This window comes from Oncorhynchus tshawytscha, linkage group LG15 (genome assembly GCF_018296145.1).
Source record: "Oncorhynchus tshawytscha isolate Ot180627B linkage group LG15, Otsh_v2.0, whole genome shotgun sequence".
Classification (NCBI taxonomy): Eukaryota; Metazoa; Chordata; class Actinopteri; order Salmoniformes; family Salmonidae; genus Oncorhynchus; species Oncorhynchus tshawytscha.
In genome coordinates, this window is record NC_056443.1 from 9,810,367 (window position 1) to 9,829,167 (window position 18,801).

Here is an 18,801-nt window from a genome sequence, read left to right on the forward strand (position 1 = left end):
TCACGGTCCTTGGAGACGCCAGGAGGGTGGCTTGGGCCGGGCAGAGTTGCCCGAAAATAATGTACTGCGGTGGGGATGCCACACAGCAAATTGGCCATTGTTAGCTAGTGTTGATTTTTCAGTGTAGCATTTCATTGTTAATTCAGGTATTATATTAACTCTGTAAGTGTTCAGTTAACACTCATTGCTCTAAAAGAACCCCATTGTTGGTGTTAATAACCAGTTTTAAACAAAAAAATACACTGTGCATTATCATATTTACCAGCATGCTCTATTGTTGGTTTATTTTTAGAATTGTTTCTTTCAATATTTATGTTTTTGAGCTAGTTCTAGTGCAAATGCTAACTAGGGTTAGCTCATTGACTGCATCGATTCTACATTGATTGTTTTAATTAATTTTATACTCAAATATAAATAACATACATTTTTCTACACTGATCAAATGTGACTTGCAGAACTGAAAATCTTGAGGCAATTGTATTAGGGTAAAACTAGGCCCTCAAAATAAAGCCTTATTAAATATTTGTTGTAATGTGTTAAATCATTTAATTTATTAATGATATATTCACTTAGGAGCTCACTTGGTAAAGGTCACAGGACTGCAAATCTATGAATACAACAACCATGTCTCTGACACTAACAAATACATTCATGCATGGTAACCAGTGCCACACCAATGTGTCGGAGGAAACACTGTACACCTGGCGAGCGCAATGGGCCAAGGACATCCCGGCTAGCCAAACCCTCCCCTAACCCGGACAAGCTGGGTCAGTTGTGTGCCGCGCTTCAAACCACACGCAGAAACATTCAAGTGGTTTCCACAAGTTCATCTGACTTTGGGGAAGTAGATAAAGGGCCAAAGTCCCAAAGTATCCCTTTCACACGGGAGAATTTGCTGTTCAGAGATAGGGATCCTACTACAAGGCCTATTAACTAGCCTAGTTGTACACTCATTACGTATACATTTGCATTTTGGGCAAATCTGGAATTTGTTAGAGATTAAATTATTTAAACATTTCACAATGGAATACCTTGACATTGATCGGCAACCACAGTCTTATTAAGAAGCTAAAAGTACTCTAAATCACAATGCTTCATGATTGTGTATCTATCTACTCAGGCCTGTAGAAGTGGTTGGCGAATGCTTGAAAAACTCCCCCAGCCTCAGTTGATTAATCAGTGTTTAATCAGTGTTTAGCTGCTAACAGCTGTGGACATCTTTCCTCTCATTTATTCAGTTTGAACACCCAGTCCGTCACGCTCTCCCTCTCTGATCTTCAACCATTATATGTTATTATCCCAGTGAGTTTATTTTTGTTCACTGTGTTTGTGTGTGTGTGTGTGTGTGTGTGTGTGTGTGTGTGTGTGTGTGTGTGTGTGGGGTGTGTGTGTTTGGGGGGGCATGCATGCAGTTGCGTCATGCTCTTGGGGGCACAAAGGCCCCCAAATGTGTCTTTTTTTAATGTTACATTTATTACTGAACTTAATTTTTAAGCCCACGATTTCTGATTTATAAAAATGACCTGTCAGCTATTTTGCAGAGGGGGCATATTAACTGGACCAGGCAAAGAGTAACCCCCCCATTCTCCCTTGTAAGTGGTTATTTCCAAAGTGCATGGGGCAAAGAGATGCCTAGGCCTGATGCCAGATACTTTAGTCCGTGCAGGTTTTTCAGTTGAGGAGAGAGTGTAGATTGACACACATAGCGTTTGTTTGCACATTTTGTTACGTTACAGCCTTATTCTAAAATTGATGAAAAAACATGTCTCATCAATCTACACACAGGACCCCATAATGACAAAGCAAAAACAGGTTTTGGAATTTTTTGGCTAATTTATAAAAAATAAGAAATCTAACTACCTTATGTAAATAAGTATAAGTATTCAGACACTTACCTATGAGTCTCGAAAATGAGCTCAGGTGCATCCTGTTTCCATTGATCATCCTTGAGATGTTTCTACATCTTGATTGGATTCCACCTGTGGTAAATTTTATTGATTGGACATGATTTGGACAGGCACACACCTGTCTATAGAGGCACAGATCTGGGGAAGGGTACCAAAAAAATTCTGCTGCATTGAAGGTCTCCAAGAACACAGTGGTCTCCAAAGTTTTTGATAAGGTAGACCATTCCATTCTTGTGGGCCGGCTATGGAGTATTGATGTCTCTGAGGGGTCTTTGGGATGGTTTTCTAACTACCTCTCTCAAAGAGTGAGTCAGAAAAGCTGCTGTCTCAGCCACTGCCTGTCACCAAGGGAGTACCCCAAGGGTTGATCTTAGGCCCCATGCTCTTCTCAAATTACATCAACAACATAGCGCAGGCAGTAGGAAGCTCTCTCATCCATTTATATGCAGATGATACAGTTTTATACTCAGCTGGCCCCTCCTTGGATTTTGTGTTAATGCTCGACAACAAAGCTTTCTTAGTGTCCAACAAACTTCCTCTATCCTTAACCATGTTCTATACACCTCCAAAACAAAGGTCATGTGGTTTGGTAAGAAGAATACCCCTCCTCCCATAGGTGTTATTACTACGTCTGAGGGTTAAGAGCTTGAGATAGTCATCTCATACAAGTACTTGGGAGTATGGCTAGACAATGCACTGCCATTCTCTCAGCACATATCAAAGCTGCAGGCTGAAGTTAAATCTAGACTTGGCTTTCTCTATCATAATCACTCCTCTTTCACCCCAGCTGCCAAACTAATCCTGATTCAAATGACCATCCTACCCATTCTAGATTACGGAGACATAATTTATAGATCGGCAGGTAAGGGTACTCTCGAGCGGCTAGATGTTCTTTACCGTTTGGCCATCAGATTTGCCACCAATTTTCCTTATAGGACACATCACTGCACTCTATACTCCTCTGTAAACTGGTCATCTCTGTATACACGTCGCAAGACCCACTGGTTGATGCATATTTATAAAACCCTCGTAGGCCTCACTCCCCCCTATCTGAGATATCCACTGCAGCCCTCATCCTCCACACACAACACCCATTCTGCCAGTCACATTCTGTTAAAGGTCCCCAAAGCACAGACATCCCTGGGTCGCTCCTCTTTTCAGTTCGCTGCAGCTAGCAACTGGAATGAGCTGCAACAAACACTTAAACTGGACAGTTTTATCTCAATCTCTTCATTCAAAGACTCAATCATGGACACTCTTACTGCCAGTTGTGGCTGCTTTGCGTGGTGTATTGTTGTCTCTACCTTCTTGCCATTTGTGCTGTTGACTGTGCCCAATAATGTTTGTACCATGTTTTATGCTGCTGCCATGCTGTGTTGCTACCATGTTGTTGTTATGTTGTGTTGCTACCATGCTGTGTTGTCATGTGTTGCTGCCTTGCTCTTGCTATGTTGCTGTCTTAGGTCTCTCTTTATGTAGTGTTGTGTTGTCTCTCTTGTTGTTTTGTCCTATATTTATATTGTATTAATTTGTTTTATCACAGACCCCCGTTCCCGCAGGAGGCCTTTGGCCTTTTGTTAGGCCGTCATTGTAAATAAGAATTTGCTCTTAACTGACTTGCCAAGTTAAATAAAGGTTAAATAAAATAAAAAATAAAATAAAAGAAATCTCAAATGGATGAAGTTAGGAACCCCCAAAACTCTTTCTAAAGCTGGTTGCCCGGCAAAACTAAGCAATCGGGGGGCCTTGGTCAGGGAGGTGACCAAGAACCCGATGTTCACTCTGACAGAGCTCCAGAGTTCCTCTGTGAAGAGGGGAGAACCTTCCAGGAGGACAATCATCTCTGCAGCACTCCATGTCCTTGAGTGGCCCAGCCAGAGCCCGGACTTGAACCTTATCGAACATCTTTGCAGAGACCTGAAAATAGCTGTGCAGCAACTTTCCACATCCAATCGGACAGAGCTTGAGAGGATCTGCAGAGAAGAATGGGAGAAACTCCTCAAACACAGGTGTGCCAATCTTGTAGCGTCATACCCAAGAAGACTTGAGGATGTAATCGCTGCCAAAGGTGCATCAACAAAGTACTGAGTAAAGGGTCTGAATACTTATGTACATGTGATATTAGATTTTTTTAAGACATTTGAAAAAATGGATAAAAACCTGTTTTTTCTTTGTCATTATGCCCTCTCTAAAATAATGGCTGCATGGCATGTGTGTGTGTGTGTGTGTGTGTGTGTGTGTGTGTGTGTGTGTGTGTGTGTGTGTGTGTGTGTAGACCTGTAGTCCTCACAAGGAGAGTAAAACAGCAACAATTCAGAGAGGTAGGGACATTTCGCCAGTCCCAGCAAGGAAAAAGGCTATTTTAGGTTAAGGGTTAGTTTAGGGTTAGGGATTATGGAAAATAGGATTTTGAATGGGAATCAATTGTTTTGTCCCCACAAGGATAATACAACAATAGTTTTCACCTTTACCTGTACTATTTGAAATGAATGGGGCCTCATTCAACAATAGTATCAAGACACATACTCCACAGCTGCTACTTTATTCTTTGGGGTAGAGAATATACTCTATATAGTTTAAATCATATAAACGGTAAACCACACACATATCCTTGCCCACAGCATATATTATTTAATCCATAATGGAAGTTCCAAGAGCCTATACTCTCTTAGAGGGCAACCCTTGTGAGAGACCTCCACATGTTCTCGAAGTGTGAAAAATTGAAAACTATTTTCTGGTGGTGTTATTTCTTAGCCTGGTCTGGACCTGGCTTCAAGTCCCAGCTGTTGCTATTTGCTGTATTTTTGCCTTCTAGCAATCTGTGCTCAGTGGGGATATGGGAGTCTTGCTTTGAAAGGTTTTTGCCTGAAGATAAATTGGGTAACCTTCTTCTGTCATTAGCAATACCTTTTCCACCGGTGAACACATAGACATTGGGGGCAGAGAGAGAGCAGAGAGCTGAGGTTGCACAGGAGTTGCTGGTAATTACCGGGTCAGAGCTTTAAACAGCCAAGATACCGAGGCACGTTCAACCAAGACATTTCCGTGTCTGCAATCCATCAAGGCTCTCTTTTTTATAGTCTATAGTCTACTGTGTCTGGACATGTTTAAATGTCTAAACGAACACTGTCTCTTTTTGTGAAGAAGTCTCAACAGTGACTGTTTCTTCTGGGATACTGCTTTGGGGTATATGTCTTGATCAGCTGACCCAGAGAAGTTAGGAGGTTAAGGCTTGGCCCCGGCTGGGCCTCCAGGAGGTCCAGGAAGCTTGGCAAAGGCCCACTCCGCTCTCCAAGCTCTCTTCCTAGGGAAGAGTCACGATGACAGGCCCTTCATTAGCAACTTTGTACTGGAGACCTGGAAGGCCCCGCACACAATTAATGTTTCTGTGATGGATTACATGGGTGGATTGCGAACAGCGAACATGTCAGTGGGAAAAAGCAGCAAGAGGATGAATCGACTCCCCCGCTCTCGTCCTTTCACTCTCTCTCTCTCCTCTCCCTCACCCCCTCCCTACCCGATCGCAGCACCACATCCTCGTTGACTCTTGCTGATTAAAAAGTCACAATATTTACAACAAGAGTGACTGCAGTTTAGGGAGGTACTATAATAATATAATACTACTACTAATAATAGAATTATAATATATATACTGTATATATAGGTAAATTAGCCTCATGCTTTTCCTATCTTACTAATTCTCCCTGAGCTCTCCATCCCGGAATAGATGCTGCCGGGGCTTCTGACAAATGTTAATCTTTATTATGATATTCGCAGGTGGGATCGGGACGGTTTTTAGCCATAAATCAATTACATCATTAATGATGCAGAAAGCACAGAGGAAATGAAGCCCTGCTGCTGGAGCTGCATCATGCTATGAGGCTCACTATTGGTATGCATCTATTCACCTCAACTATAAAACACAATTCAACATGAATGCTTATTACTTTGCAATGAATATGTTTTTTACATAATAAGTTGGTGTTCTCTCTCTCTCTCTCTAGTAGCTCGCAAAGGTGAGTGTTATAGGGGTCAATTTGATTCAATAGCTACAGAGATGTGTGTGGTTAGTTGCTTAAAATCCTCTCATTTGGATCTTTGCATGATGCAGTTTTGCAGACATAATATATTAGCTACAGTTGAAGTCGGAAGTTTACATACACTTTAGCCAAATACATTTCAACTCAGTTTTTCACAATTCCTGACATTTAATCCTAGTAAAAATTCCCTGTCTTAGGTCAGTTAGGATCACCTCTTTATTTTAAGACTGTGAAATGTCAGAACAATAGAAAATAGAATGATTCATTTCAGCTTTTGTTTCTTTCATCACATTCCCAGTGGGTCAGAAGTTTACATACACTCAATTAGTATTTGGTAGCATTGCCTTTAAATTGTTTAACTTGGGTCAAACGTTTCGGCTAGCCTTCCACAAGCTTCCGACAATAAGTTGGGTGAATTTTGGCCCATTCCTCCTGACAGAGCTGGTCCCATTGTGTTTATACTTGTGTACTAATGTTTGTACAGATGAACGTGGCACCTTCAGATGTTTGGAAATTGCTCCCAATGATGAACCAGACTTGTGGAGGTCTACAATTATTTTTCTGGGGTCTTGGCTGATTTCTTTTGATTTTCCCATGATGTCAAGCAAAGAGTCACTGAGTTTGAAGGTAGGCCTTGAAAAGCATCCACAGGTACACCTCCAATTGACTCAAATGATGTCAATTAGCCTATCAGAAGCTTCTAAAGCCATGACATCATTTTCTGGAATTTTCGAAGTTGTTTAAAGGCACAGTCAACTTCTGACCCACTGGAATTGTGATACAGTGAATTATAAGTGAAATAATCTGTCTGTAAACAATTGATGGAAAAATGACTTGAGTCATGCACAAAGTAGATGTCCTAACCGACTTGCCAAAACTATAGTTTGTTAACCAGAAATTAGTGGAGTGGTTGAAAAATGAGTTTTAATGACTCCAACCTAAGTGTATGTAAACTTCGGACTTCAACTTTTCCCTTTCTCATTAAGAGTCCAAAACAACCATACATTTTTAGTACTTCCTTGAGGCAATGTATCACCACAAACAAATGAAAACAAAACTAATTGCCATACACTCCATGTTTTAAGATGAGATCAAGTGGGCTCAAGTGGTCTGACATTTAGCCTAATTGCAACCGTAATAAATATTTATTGTGTTATACAATGTTTGTAGTCAATCATCTTGCAAGGAAGAGTTCCTCTGATGATTCTCATTGCACCAAGCACTGTTTTGAACTTAAACTTCATTTAAAAAAAAAAACATTTAATTGATGATTGCTGTACTCTAACTGAAAACTGTATGCAGTATATAACTTCATCCAGTGACCTTCGAACTATCCATGCCATTCATCCCGCTATAGCTCCGTCTAATAAGATTTCCAACCAAAAAGCTCTCAGCTACAGTCTAGTGATCCTGCATAAGGAGGATGTGACTTGCTAAATGATATATTTACTTAGAAAAGTAATAAAGCGCTGCCTAGTGTCTGGCAGAGCTGGAATAGATTATGCAGTACAAGCTGTTTTCCTGCCTCTCTTCCTCCCCGCTTACTGATCATGTCATCCATCAGGTAAACACCGAGAAACCAGACGACGACGCCGTGATGCGTTCACACAACATGTTTGGAGGCCCCCTGTCTTCCCATGAAACGTAAAATGTGTGTTTATATCCACACAGGGATATCGTCTTCACACTGCAGACACGTTGTCTCTCTTTCCACCTTTGGCTGTCCTTGTATTGTGCCAACGAGTCTCTCACCTTCTTCTGATCAAGTCTGGTTCTAAGATGATAGTTTTCCCATACTTCAGTTATCCGGGTATTTCGTGCAGAGCTCGCCAACTTTATTTTACCTTTATTTAAGTAGGCAAGTCAGTTAAGAACAAATTCTTATTTTCAATGACTGCCTAGGTACAGTGGGTTAACTGCCTGTTCAAGGGCAGAACGACAGATTTGTACCTTGTCAGCTCGGGGGTTTGCAACCTTCCGGTTACTAGTCCAACACTCTAACCACTCGGCTACCCTGCCGCCCCACAACTGCTGTTGTATTTCCCTTCGAAGGGAATAAGGTCATATTCAAGCTGAATCCTTTAGAATTGTTCATGATATTTTTCCTTCATGCTGCTTCAATTGACTTCAAAATACACAATGTAACCGTGCATATTTTCTTGCGGAAAACATGTCAACATCCCGTTTGAGTCATCACACAGCGTAGTCTTACGTAGGAACACACATGTGTACCCTTTGTGATTGATGTGCTGACCGGTTTCCCATGACCGCTGTGATGTCTATGTTGTTTTGAGAGGAAAAACATCCCTCGTTTGTTCACAACACGTCGTGTCAAATGGATGTTAGTTAAAATTTCAGAAGAACATGTCCCTCCAATCTAAAAGGCTTACCAATCTAAAAGGCTTACCAGTCTAAAAGGCTTACCAATCTAAAAGGCTTACCAATCTAAAAGGCTTACCAGTCTAAAAGGCTTACCAATCTAAAAGGCTTACCAATCTAAAAGGCTTACCAATCTAAAAGGCTTACCAATCTAAAAGGCTTACCAGTCTAAAAGGCTTACCAATCTAAAAGGCTTACCAATCTAAAAGGCTTACCAATCTAAAAGGCTTACCAATCTAAAAGGCTTACCAATCTAAAATCTAAAAGGCTTACCAATCTAAAAGGCTTACCAATCTAAAAGGCTTACCAATCTAAAAGGCTTACCAGTCTAAAAGGCTTACCAATCTAAAAGGCTTACCAATCTAAAAGGCTTACCAATCTAAAAGGCTTACAAATCTAAAAGGCTTACCAATCTAAAAGGCTTACAAATCTAAAAGGCTTACCAATCTAAAAGGCTTACCAATCTAAAAGGCTTACCAATCTAAAAGGCTTACCAATCTAAAAGGCTTACCAATCTAAAAGGCTTACCAATCTAAAAGGCTTCTAAAAGGCTTACCAGTAAAAAAACAACAACAAAACATTTTCCTTGTCATGGCATGAAATGGGCATCGAAGGAGGCTTGATGTTTTATTAGAACCACCTAAAACTGTTTACAACAACTGTGAATGCTTAGACCTTCTGTTTGCTGCTTCTCATGTTCAGTGTTGCATCAGACCTCAATCACGACAACTAATCCTTAGACTACACCGTGTAAACCGGTGTAGCTGCTTCTCATATTCAGTGTTGCATCAGACCTCAATCACGGACAACTAATCCTTAGACTACACCGTGTAAACCGGTGTAGCTGCTTCTCATATTCAGTGTTGCATGCATCAGACCTCAATCAGCTGCTTCTCATATTCAGTGTTGCATCAGACCTCAATCACGACAACTAATCCTTAGACTACACCGTGTAAACCGGTGTAGCTGCTTCTCATATTCAGTGTTGCATCAGACCTCAATCACGACAACTAATCCTTAGACTACACCGTGTAAACCGGTGTAGCTGCTTCTCATATTCAGTGTTGCATCAGACCTCAATCACGACAACTAATCCTTAGACTACACCGTGTAAACCGGTGTAGCTGCTTCTCATATTCAGTGTTGCATCAGACCTCAATCACGACAACTAATCCTTAGACTACACCGTGTAAACCGGTGTAGTGCTTCTCATATTCAGCTGACCTCAATGTCATATTCAGTGTTGCATCAGACCTCAATCACGACAACTAATCCTTAGACTACACCGTGTAAACCGGTGTAGCTGCTTCTCATATTCAGTGTTGCATCAGACCTCAATCACGACCGTGTAAAACTAAGTGTTGCATCAGACCTCAATCAGACTACACCGTGTAAACCGGTGTAGCTGCTTCTCATATTCAGTGTTGCATCAGACCTCAATCACGACAACTAATCCTTAGACTACACCGTGTAAACCGGTGTAGCTGAGTCTTGCGTGTCAAACTCCCTCTTTCTTCGATTGGTTCAGTCTTGCAGGCAATCTCACTCAAGGCCTGGGGATGAGCAAGATGCTCAGGAGAGGATGATTTCTCACCCCCCCTGTCTCACTTTGCTGTTGAATGTATCCTCCTGTATGTGAGAAGGAGAGAGAGAGAGAGAGAGAGAGAGAGAGAGGAAGAGAGAGAGAACAGGAGACAGTTAAATTGACAGTTCATGACTAATGTTCAGCTGTCTGCTTTGGCAAATGTGACAGGAAGAAGCTCCATCCTGAAGTTACACAGCCGCTAATTGGACACACACTGAACGCAAGCCAACAACGGATTCATTTAAAACAAATTAGCCAACGTGATAGCCTTAAATTAACCTGAGCTGTTTCCCCACGACCCAACCACGTCTATTTTTTCCACCGTCGCTCGGCAAGATTCTACCTGATAATGTAGCATCAGTCTCGGACTCATTTCGCATTCACAGTGAAAGAGAAGTGTGAAGGTATTGTCTTTTTTTTTTAATCAGTCAAATCACACCACAATGTTGAGTAATTATAACATTTATACAAAAGTCACAAAAGATAACGCATAAACCTACCTCAATGCAACACCTTCACACATGAGTTCATAGATGCATAAATGCATGAACGAATTAACAAGTGATGATGACTTCTAAGGCATTATGAAGGATGAGATAGACACAGAGCTGTAATGCTCAGTGGAAAAAAAAGGAATGCCTCTGTTCAAGACGTCATTTACCAAAATGAGATTCCGGTTTAAAAAAAAAATGTCCATTAACTATAATCTAGAAAATAATTCACCTTTCCTGTTGTTGCAGGATCCTTTTCTCAAATGCAGATCCTACATCTGTACTGAGATGTTCAGTACAGATAGATACCACACTTTTCTTTTATATTCTTCTGCCTTTTATGAGGGCCTGTCAGCATACATGAATACACACATCAAACACACCACATTGATAGAAACCTGTTTCAAGGGCTGTGCACATGAGGCAGGACGGGGTCCAGATAATGAACATGGTTCAGTCAAAACAGGGTTGTCAGAAGCTAGGGGAAAAATACATGTCTGATGAGGACAGACAGACTGGATTCTCCTCCTCCTCCCTCCTCTTCTCCACCTGTCCTCCTCCTCCCTCCTCTTCTCTACCTTTCCTCCTCCTCCCTCCTCTTCTCCACCTTTCCTCCTCCTCTCCCCTCAGTCGGATATCAAAGGATCAAAAAGGTTATGAACTTGCACCTGCCATATAGTAGAGACACACAACCGGCAACCATCTGCACACACACACACACACGCACGTGCACACGTGCACACGCTCACGCGCACACAGGCACACGCACACAGGAGGAAAGAGACATGCTTTCATGATAGTTTCCATCATCTGGCTTGGGCTCTTTGAAGACACGTTCTGTCATTTTTTTCCCCTCCCATCACACCATACTGGTTCTTTCACCATTTCTTTAAGTACACCTGTGACATTTTCTGTCAGCTGAACCCAAAGACCTTTCTGTGTCGTTCTCCGTGTCACATCTGAGACGTCTCACTGCGATTTCAAAATATGATTCACCATACGGCTGGCTCACTCCTCACAGGCTAGTCTGGTGGGGGAAGATATGGTGCTCATTAACATACTTTCCCCCCTACTAACAGTGCCTTCACAAAGTATTCACACCCCATGACCTTTTCCACATCTTGTTGTGTTACAGCCTGAATTTAAAATGGATTCATTTGACATTTTGTGTCACTGGCCGACACACCATACCCAATAATGTCGAAGTGGTATTGTGTCTTTAGAATTTTTTACAAATTAATTGCAATTTAAAGTTGAAATGTCTTGAGTCAATAAATATTCAACCCCTTCGTTACGAGATTCCTAAATATGTTCAGGAGTAACTATTTGCTTAACAATTCACATAATAAGTTGCATGGACTCTGTGCGCAATGATACTGTTTAACATGATGTTTGAATGGCTACCTCATCTTTGTATCCCACACATACAATTATCTACAGTATGAGGTCCCTCAGTCGAGCAGTGAATTTCAAACACAGATTCAACCACAAAGACCAGGGAGTTTTTCGAATGCCTCTCAAAGAAGGGCAACTATTGGGAGATGGGTAAAAAAAAAAAAACAGTCACTACAAAGATATATAATTAGTTGCTGGAGAGGAAGGAAACCGCTCAGGGATTTCACCATGAGGCCAATAGTGCCTTTAAAACAGTTACAAAGTTGATTGCCTATTATAGGAGAAAACCGAGGATGGATCAACAACATTGTAGTTACTCCACAATGCTAACCTTTGCTCCCGAGTGGCGCAGCGGTCTAAGGCACTGCATCTCAGTGCAAGAGGCGTCACTACAGTCCCTGGTTCAAATCCAGGCTGTATCACATCCGGCTGTGATTGGGAGTCCCACAGGGCTCACAATTGGCCCAGAATCATCTGAGTTTGTCCGGGGTAGGCCGTCATTTGGTCTTAACCGATAAATAAAAGGTTAAAATAAAATTCAACGACAGAGTGAAAAGAAGGAAGCCTGTACAGAATACAAATATTCCATAACATGCATCCTGTTTGCAATAAGGCACTAAAGTAAAAATGCGGCAAAGAAATTAACTTTATCTCTTGAATACAAAGCGTTACGTTTGGGGCTAATCCAACACAACACATCACTGAGTACAGATGTAGGATCTTAATTTGAGCCAGCTTGTTACACCAGGAAAATAATCCTACAGTAAAAGGAAATGTGGATTATAATTAATAGACATTTTCTGTTAGGGCAAAAATCATCAAGTCTGTCATTTCTACGTGGAAATTACAATCGTTAGAAGCCTTTTAAACTTAAAATGCACTACAAGTTTGCATTTCCTGCTGGGCAGGAAAAATTTCAGCAACAAAAGAGTGATCAAATTAAGATCCTACATCTGTACCAATCTCATATATTCAAGCATGGTGGTGGCTGCATCGTGCTCTGGTTATGCTTGTCATTGGCAAGGACTAGGGAGGTTTTTTTTGTTGATAAAAATGAATGGAATGAAGCGAAGCACAGGCAACACCTGGTTCAGTCTGCTTTCCAAAAGACACTGGGAGACAAATTCACCTTCCAGCAGGACAATAACTAAAAACACAAGGCCAAATCTACAGTAGAGATGCATAGCAAAACAACATTAAATGTGGCCTAGTTAGGGTTTCGACTTAAATCGGCTTGAAAATCTATAGCAGGACTTGAAAATGGCTGTCTAGCAATGATCAATAAACAACATGACAGAGCTTGAAGAATCTTCTAAAGAATAATTAGCAAATGTTGTACCATCCAGGTGTGCAAAGATTTATCCAGAAAGACTCACAGCTGTAATTGCTGCCAAAGGTGATTATAACATGTATTAACTCAGGGGATTGAATACTTATGTAATCAAGATATATTAATGTTTTATTTTTAATTAATCTTTTACAAATGTTAGAATTTGTCTTCCACTTTGCCATTACAGAGTATTTTGTGTAGATCGTTGACAAGAAATGACAATTAAATCCATCAAAATCCCACTTTGTAACACAACAAAATGTGTAAAAAGTCAAGGGGTGTGAATTCTTTTTTAAGGCACTGTAAATCCTAGGCAGATGTCATTAGAATTTATAAATACAGTAAAACTCCTCCTCCATGCCCTTTTGGGGTTTGTTTGTTGTAAAGTCCCTCTTTGGAAAGCTCAGACTCATCAGTATCTCCCAGTATATCATATTCCATTTTGCGAGCCCACGGTGGACTGTTTAATTGTCCCTGAAAATCAAATAGGTTTGGTCCCTGAGGGAGCATATAATTGCACACGCCTCGTACATAAATCAGCCGCTTAGGCCGCTGGAAGGTGGTGGTGTGGTGGCAGTTATATGGAGGCTTGGCTGCGCCACATGGCTGTCGGGAGGAAATGGAACTGTCGGAGGCATGAAATAGTGTGACAGCCGCGTCACTTTGAGGCTGCTGCTCCTCCATTTAATTATCATACCGGAACAAAGAGTGTCCCAGCTGGCCTGCCGCTGCCATGCGTCTCCCCTGGCTGACACTGCCCATGTGGGAGTGTGTTTTGGGGAGGAGTGTGAGGGTGGATGTGTTTGTGTTTATGTAGATCATGAGGAAGGCAACAGGTACCACCATACTGCAGCTGAAGCGGTGTGTGTTTGTGTGTGTGCGTGTGCGTGCATTTCTGTGGATTTGAGTGTGTGTTTGTGTGTGTGCCTGGCACAAGGTCAACAGGTACAGCCGTACTGCAGAGGGAACTCACATGTGAGGAAGGTGTAGCTTTTTTCTGTAGCTCACATGGTAACCAAGAGACTACTATTCAGTCAAACTAATGAGGAGTCAAATCAATGTGAATCTGCAGAGAGAGAGAGAAAGAGAGAGAGAATGTGTGTGTTTGTGCATGCTTGTCTGTGTGTGTGTGTGTGTGTGTGTGTGTGTGTGCACTCTCAGTCCACATTTACCGGTCCCAGGGTCTTCTAAGGTAAGGCTATAAGAGCCGTAGCTTAGAAATGTGTTCCTCTTATTGATTTGTGTGTGTGTGGTGTGCACTCTCAGTCCACATTTACCAGTCCCAGGGTCTTCTAAGGTAAAGTTATAAGAGCCGTAGCTTAGAAATGTGTTCCTCTTATTGATTTGGGTCTGGTTGTAACCTCATATCAGGGCTTGCAACGTTCTCCACCGCATTAAGCCCCAGCTCTAATTGAACTTCCCTGGTCCTATTGCTCTGACATGTCAAAATGCATCAGTCAGTTTAATGGAGCTGTGAGATGGAGAACAATTATTACTGGCTGGAAAGCCTGTGACCTTGTAGGAACGACTGAGCAAATCCTCCTCTCCCTTTTCCATGTTCCTTGCCCAGACCAGCCACACTAATTGCCACACGAAGAGGAGCTAACAGCGTATCAATGCAGCAAAGCATCTTGTGTTAGTGTGACCTACTTTGCTGACCACGTGGGGCCATACGTTTGTTTTAATTAAAAGCCCAGGTAAGTTGCAGTCAAGGTTAGATGATGGACATTGCATAAAGAACCTGAAACACTGAGTAGGCATTAAGTACACAAATATACTAGCCTAAAATAATGTATAGTAATATCTTTATATTAGACCACAGCAATCAAACATTTCGACATTTGATTTTTGAGTGGCTTTTTTAAAGCCTTTCTGGATATTTTATTATTTTATTTTTTTAATCAAAAGCCAGGGGGCTACTCTTTACTGAGGTTGACTTTGATATTCCTTTGAAAACATGTTTCTCTGGCTCCTCTGAAATACAAAGAGAGAAAGTTGGAAACCATAAGCCGATTTCAAAATCCTCTCTCCTGCTCCGAATCAAAATGGTCTTCCTTTGAACGTTTTAGACAGGAAATTGTAAACCGTTAAAAAAAAATGTCATTTTTACAGTACATTACTGGCAGCACAGTAGCCAGCAGATTACTGTAAATGTACAATAATATACTGCCAGCGCGGAAGCCTGTAAATTACTGTAAATTTCCAGGACCTTTACTGTAACACAGATTTACAGAATATTACTGAAACAACTAACTACAGCAACATATAACACATAACACAGCAATGCTGTATTTATAGAATTTACAGTGCATTAACAGAAGCACAGCGGTTAGTAAACTGTTGCAGATGTATAGTGCAGGTAGCTAGTGCCAACAACGGGCAGTATTTCTGTTACATGTATTTGATATATGTATTTCAATACCTATTTTGTCATTTGTATTTCACTGGCCTGAACTACAATTCATGTGACCTATTTTGGACCAGTTTAATTAGAATACATGTATTTTCTATTTTCGACTACAAATGCATACTTGCAAATAGCCCGCTTAACTACAACATTCTCTGTACCAGTAACATAATATTTCTACTTCCTATGACTGTGGTATGTTCTTGTTTACCTTTAACACGGACTCTAAGTCAGTCTGGATAAGAGCGTCTGCTAAATGACACCCAGCAGTTTGCTTTCCAAATGTTCATTTTTAACATTTACATTTTGGTAATTTAGATGGGGATTAAGAAATCATAGGCCCCGGGGCTTTGTTTTTCCAGTGGCACATTGACTCACCTACAATAACGATGAAGATGAAGCCATAGTCTACTCACGGTGATGGCCGATCCGCTCGTTGTGGCAATAGCCTATCTCAAGATGAGCTGCTTTGAAAAAAAGTGCTGCTGTTAGCTACAAATTGTGAGTTGTTGAGAAAACATTGTTTCTATTGGTTCTACAGACAGATTAGTCTTCTCTTTTCAGCAGTAGGCATTTGCTTTCCAAACTGTACGTTTTTCGCACATGAAAAAAAGGCAAACAGACAGCCGCAGTTCCCATTCAAATCAGGACTGGCATCTATTGCTGGTGTACCAATGAGTTTAACAGTCAAATAGCCAGGGTGAGGCTACAAAATCCTTCAATGGATTATACGCAGCAAGCTGTAGCCTATATATGGCACACAATGCTGCCCAAACTGTGGCCTTCCCGACTGTAGGCATACAGTTAACTGCCAAAATAAAGGAAACACTTGCTTCTTGGGCACACCACTGACCCGGGCCCAGACGGCCTGGGTCCGACAGCGGCTTCAGCCCCGGTAAAACCCCTGCATTGATCTGGCGCTGCATTTAGCAGATGCTCTAATCCAGAGCAATTTAGAGTCAGTGCATTCATCTAAGGTTGATAAAAACCTCATATCAAAGTCATTAGAAAGAACAATGGTCTACGGCATATCCTGTATTTGTAACAAGACTCCTTTTGAATGTATCTTAGCCTATCTCTGGCTAGTCCATGTTATGTTACCGTAATATTCACAGTAACTAATCACCAGCTTCTTATACATTACTGAAAAATGCAGAGCAATGACATTACAAAACTGTAAAATTAGCCTGCTATAGTGTAAGAAAGTAAATGCTACTGTATTCATGCTGGTATTTTACTGTAATTATATGGGATTAGCGCAAGCAGGTTGGCTGCTAGGCATTTTGATATTACAGCATATTTATGAACATTTGGTGTTTTATATCACTTGCACTTCTTGAGGCCTTAGCAAAGGCTTCCAAACCGGATGTGATTACAGGGGCAAAAGGAGACTGCGTAATATTCAACCATTAAAGGTTTAAGACCCACTGTCACTTATTGTCCACAAAATATATTCAATAACAAATAGAGTCACTTAGAAGGCACGCCTCAAAAATATGTTAAAGAGACAAGCATTTCTTTCCCCTCCCTTTCCACAATGCACCACAATTTACAGAATGCTGCAGTAAATGATACGGCAGAACAGCAATACAGTACTATGTTGTTCAATTGCATTTTAACTACAACATATGTATTACAACATACCAATAACTATTTGGTGTTTCATATTACCGACACTTGTAGAGGCCTTCACAGAGGATTCTAAATCTGGCAGAGACTGCGGGGCGAAACACATCAAAAGGGACATGGCTAAACACTCAACCATTAAAGGTTTGAGACTTGCTGCCACTCTGATCTATCCCCTATGTACATTTAATTGTTAGGGAACTACTACCACATATCACTTAAATTGGTACCTCACTCTTACTTACAAAGGTGCAACAAGTATAGCCTCTTATAAGGCACACCTCCAAATGTGTTAATGAGCCAGAGATTCTTTCGCTGCTCACAACATTTTCCCACAATGCACCGTAATTCACAGTATGATAAAAACAGATAATACAATACTTTACTGTAAAATGTTATTGTAACATTGCATAATGCATTGTTCTGTACAGTACTATAATACAGAATTACAGTAGCTAACTAAAAGTTTGCTGTAAATTTACAGCAATTTGTCACAGTGTATGTACTGTAGTTGGCAGCATCTCAGATCTCACCCCCTGCAGATGAATCACTGGGCACAATGCAAATAGACTGTGGCATTTGCGCATCACTCAGCCATGCCATCTTGGTGAGGAAAGAGAGGGGATATTGAAAGTGTTTGCTTACACAGCACTGTTTACCACAAATCATTTATCTACGTGGACCCATAAATCCTTGAGATATTTCTACCTCGGTCTATATGATGAAAACTTCTCTCTCTCTCTCTCTCTCTCTCTCTCTATACAGTTACGAACTATCATTGAGTATGATGTCTGTATGATGTAAATGTCTCTCTCTCCCTCTCTTTCTGTCTCTCTCACACTCTCTCTCTCTCTCACACACTCTCTTTCTGTCTCTCTCACACTCTCTCTCTCTCTCTCACACACTCTCTCTCTGTCTCTCTCACACTCTCTCTCTCTCCCTCCCTTCTACAAGAAATTAGCAGCGTTGGCACGTCCTGTAGGGTTTTCTTCCTTCTCGTTCTCCCTCAGACGGACAGATGGATGGAGTGACTGACTGGGGGAGATTGTTGACCTGTCTGATCTGTCTGCCTCGACGTGTTGACCTCAGCAGCCTATACTTGTATCAGGATCTATGAAATGCCATCTGGCCACTGGGTTCTGCCTGGCCCTCAGCAAACATTGACTCTGATAGGATCATCAGCCTGTCGCTGAGATGGCCATGACAGCTCTCTGTGCGTTTTCTTGTTTTTTTTTGTGCATGCGTGCTTACGGTGTGTGCTTGTGCCTGCGTATGTGGGTGTGTGCATGTGTAAGTGCGTGTGTGTGTGCTCTGCAGGCATGGGGTTATCTCACTGATGTCGGACACTGGAGAGGTTTAGCTAGCTGCTGGGGCGCTGGCCACACACACCACACACATACCTGCATGAGAAACAGCGACTGTATCTTATACCTGCCAGTGTCGTCTGTCCTTGTGTGAAGCACCTACTGTTAATTTACCCTATGTGGCTTCTGTATGGTTGTGCCAATGATTGTGGTGCTCTGTGGTTTGTAAGCAGAAAGCACACTGTTCTCTGTGCCTGTAAAATATATTATTCTCCATTAAATGGCTGGTTAAATAAAGTTGAAATATAAATAATTAAAATACCCTGTGGTTGGTTGC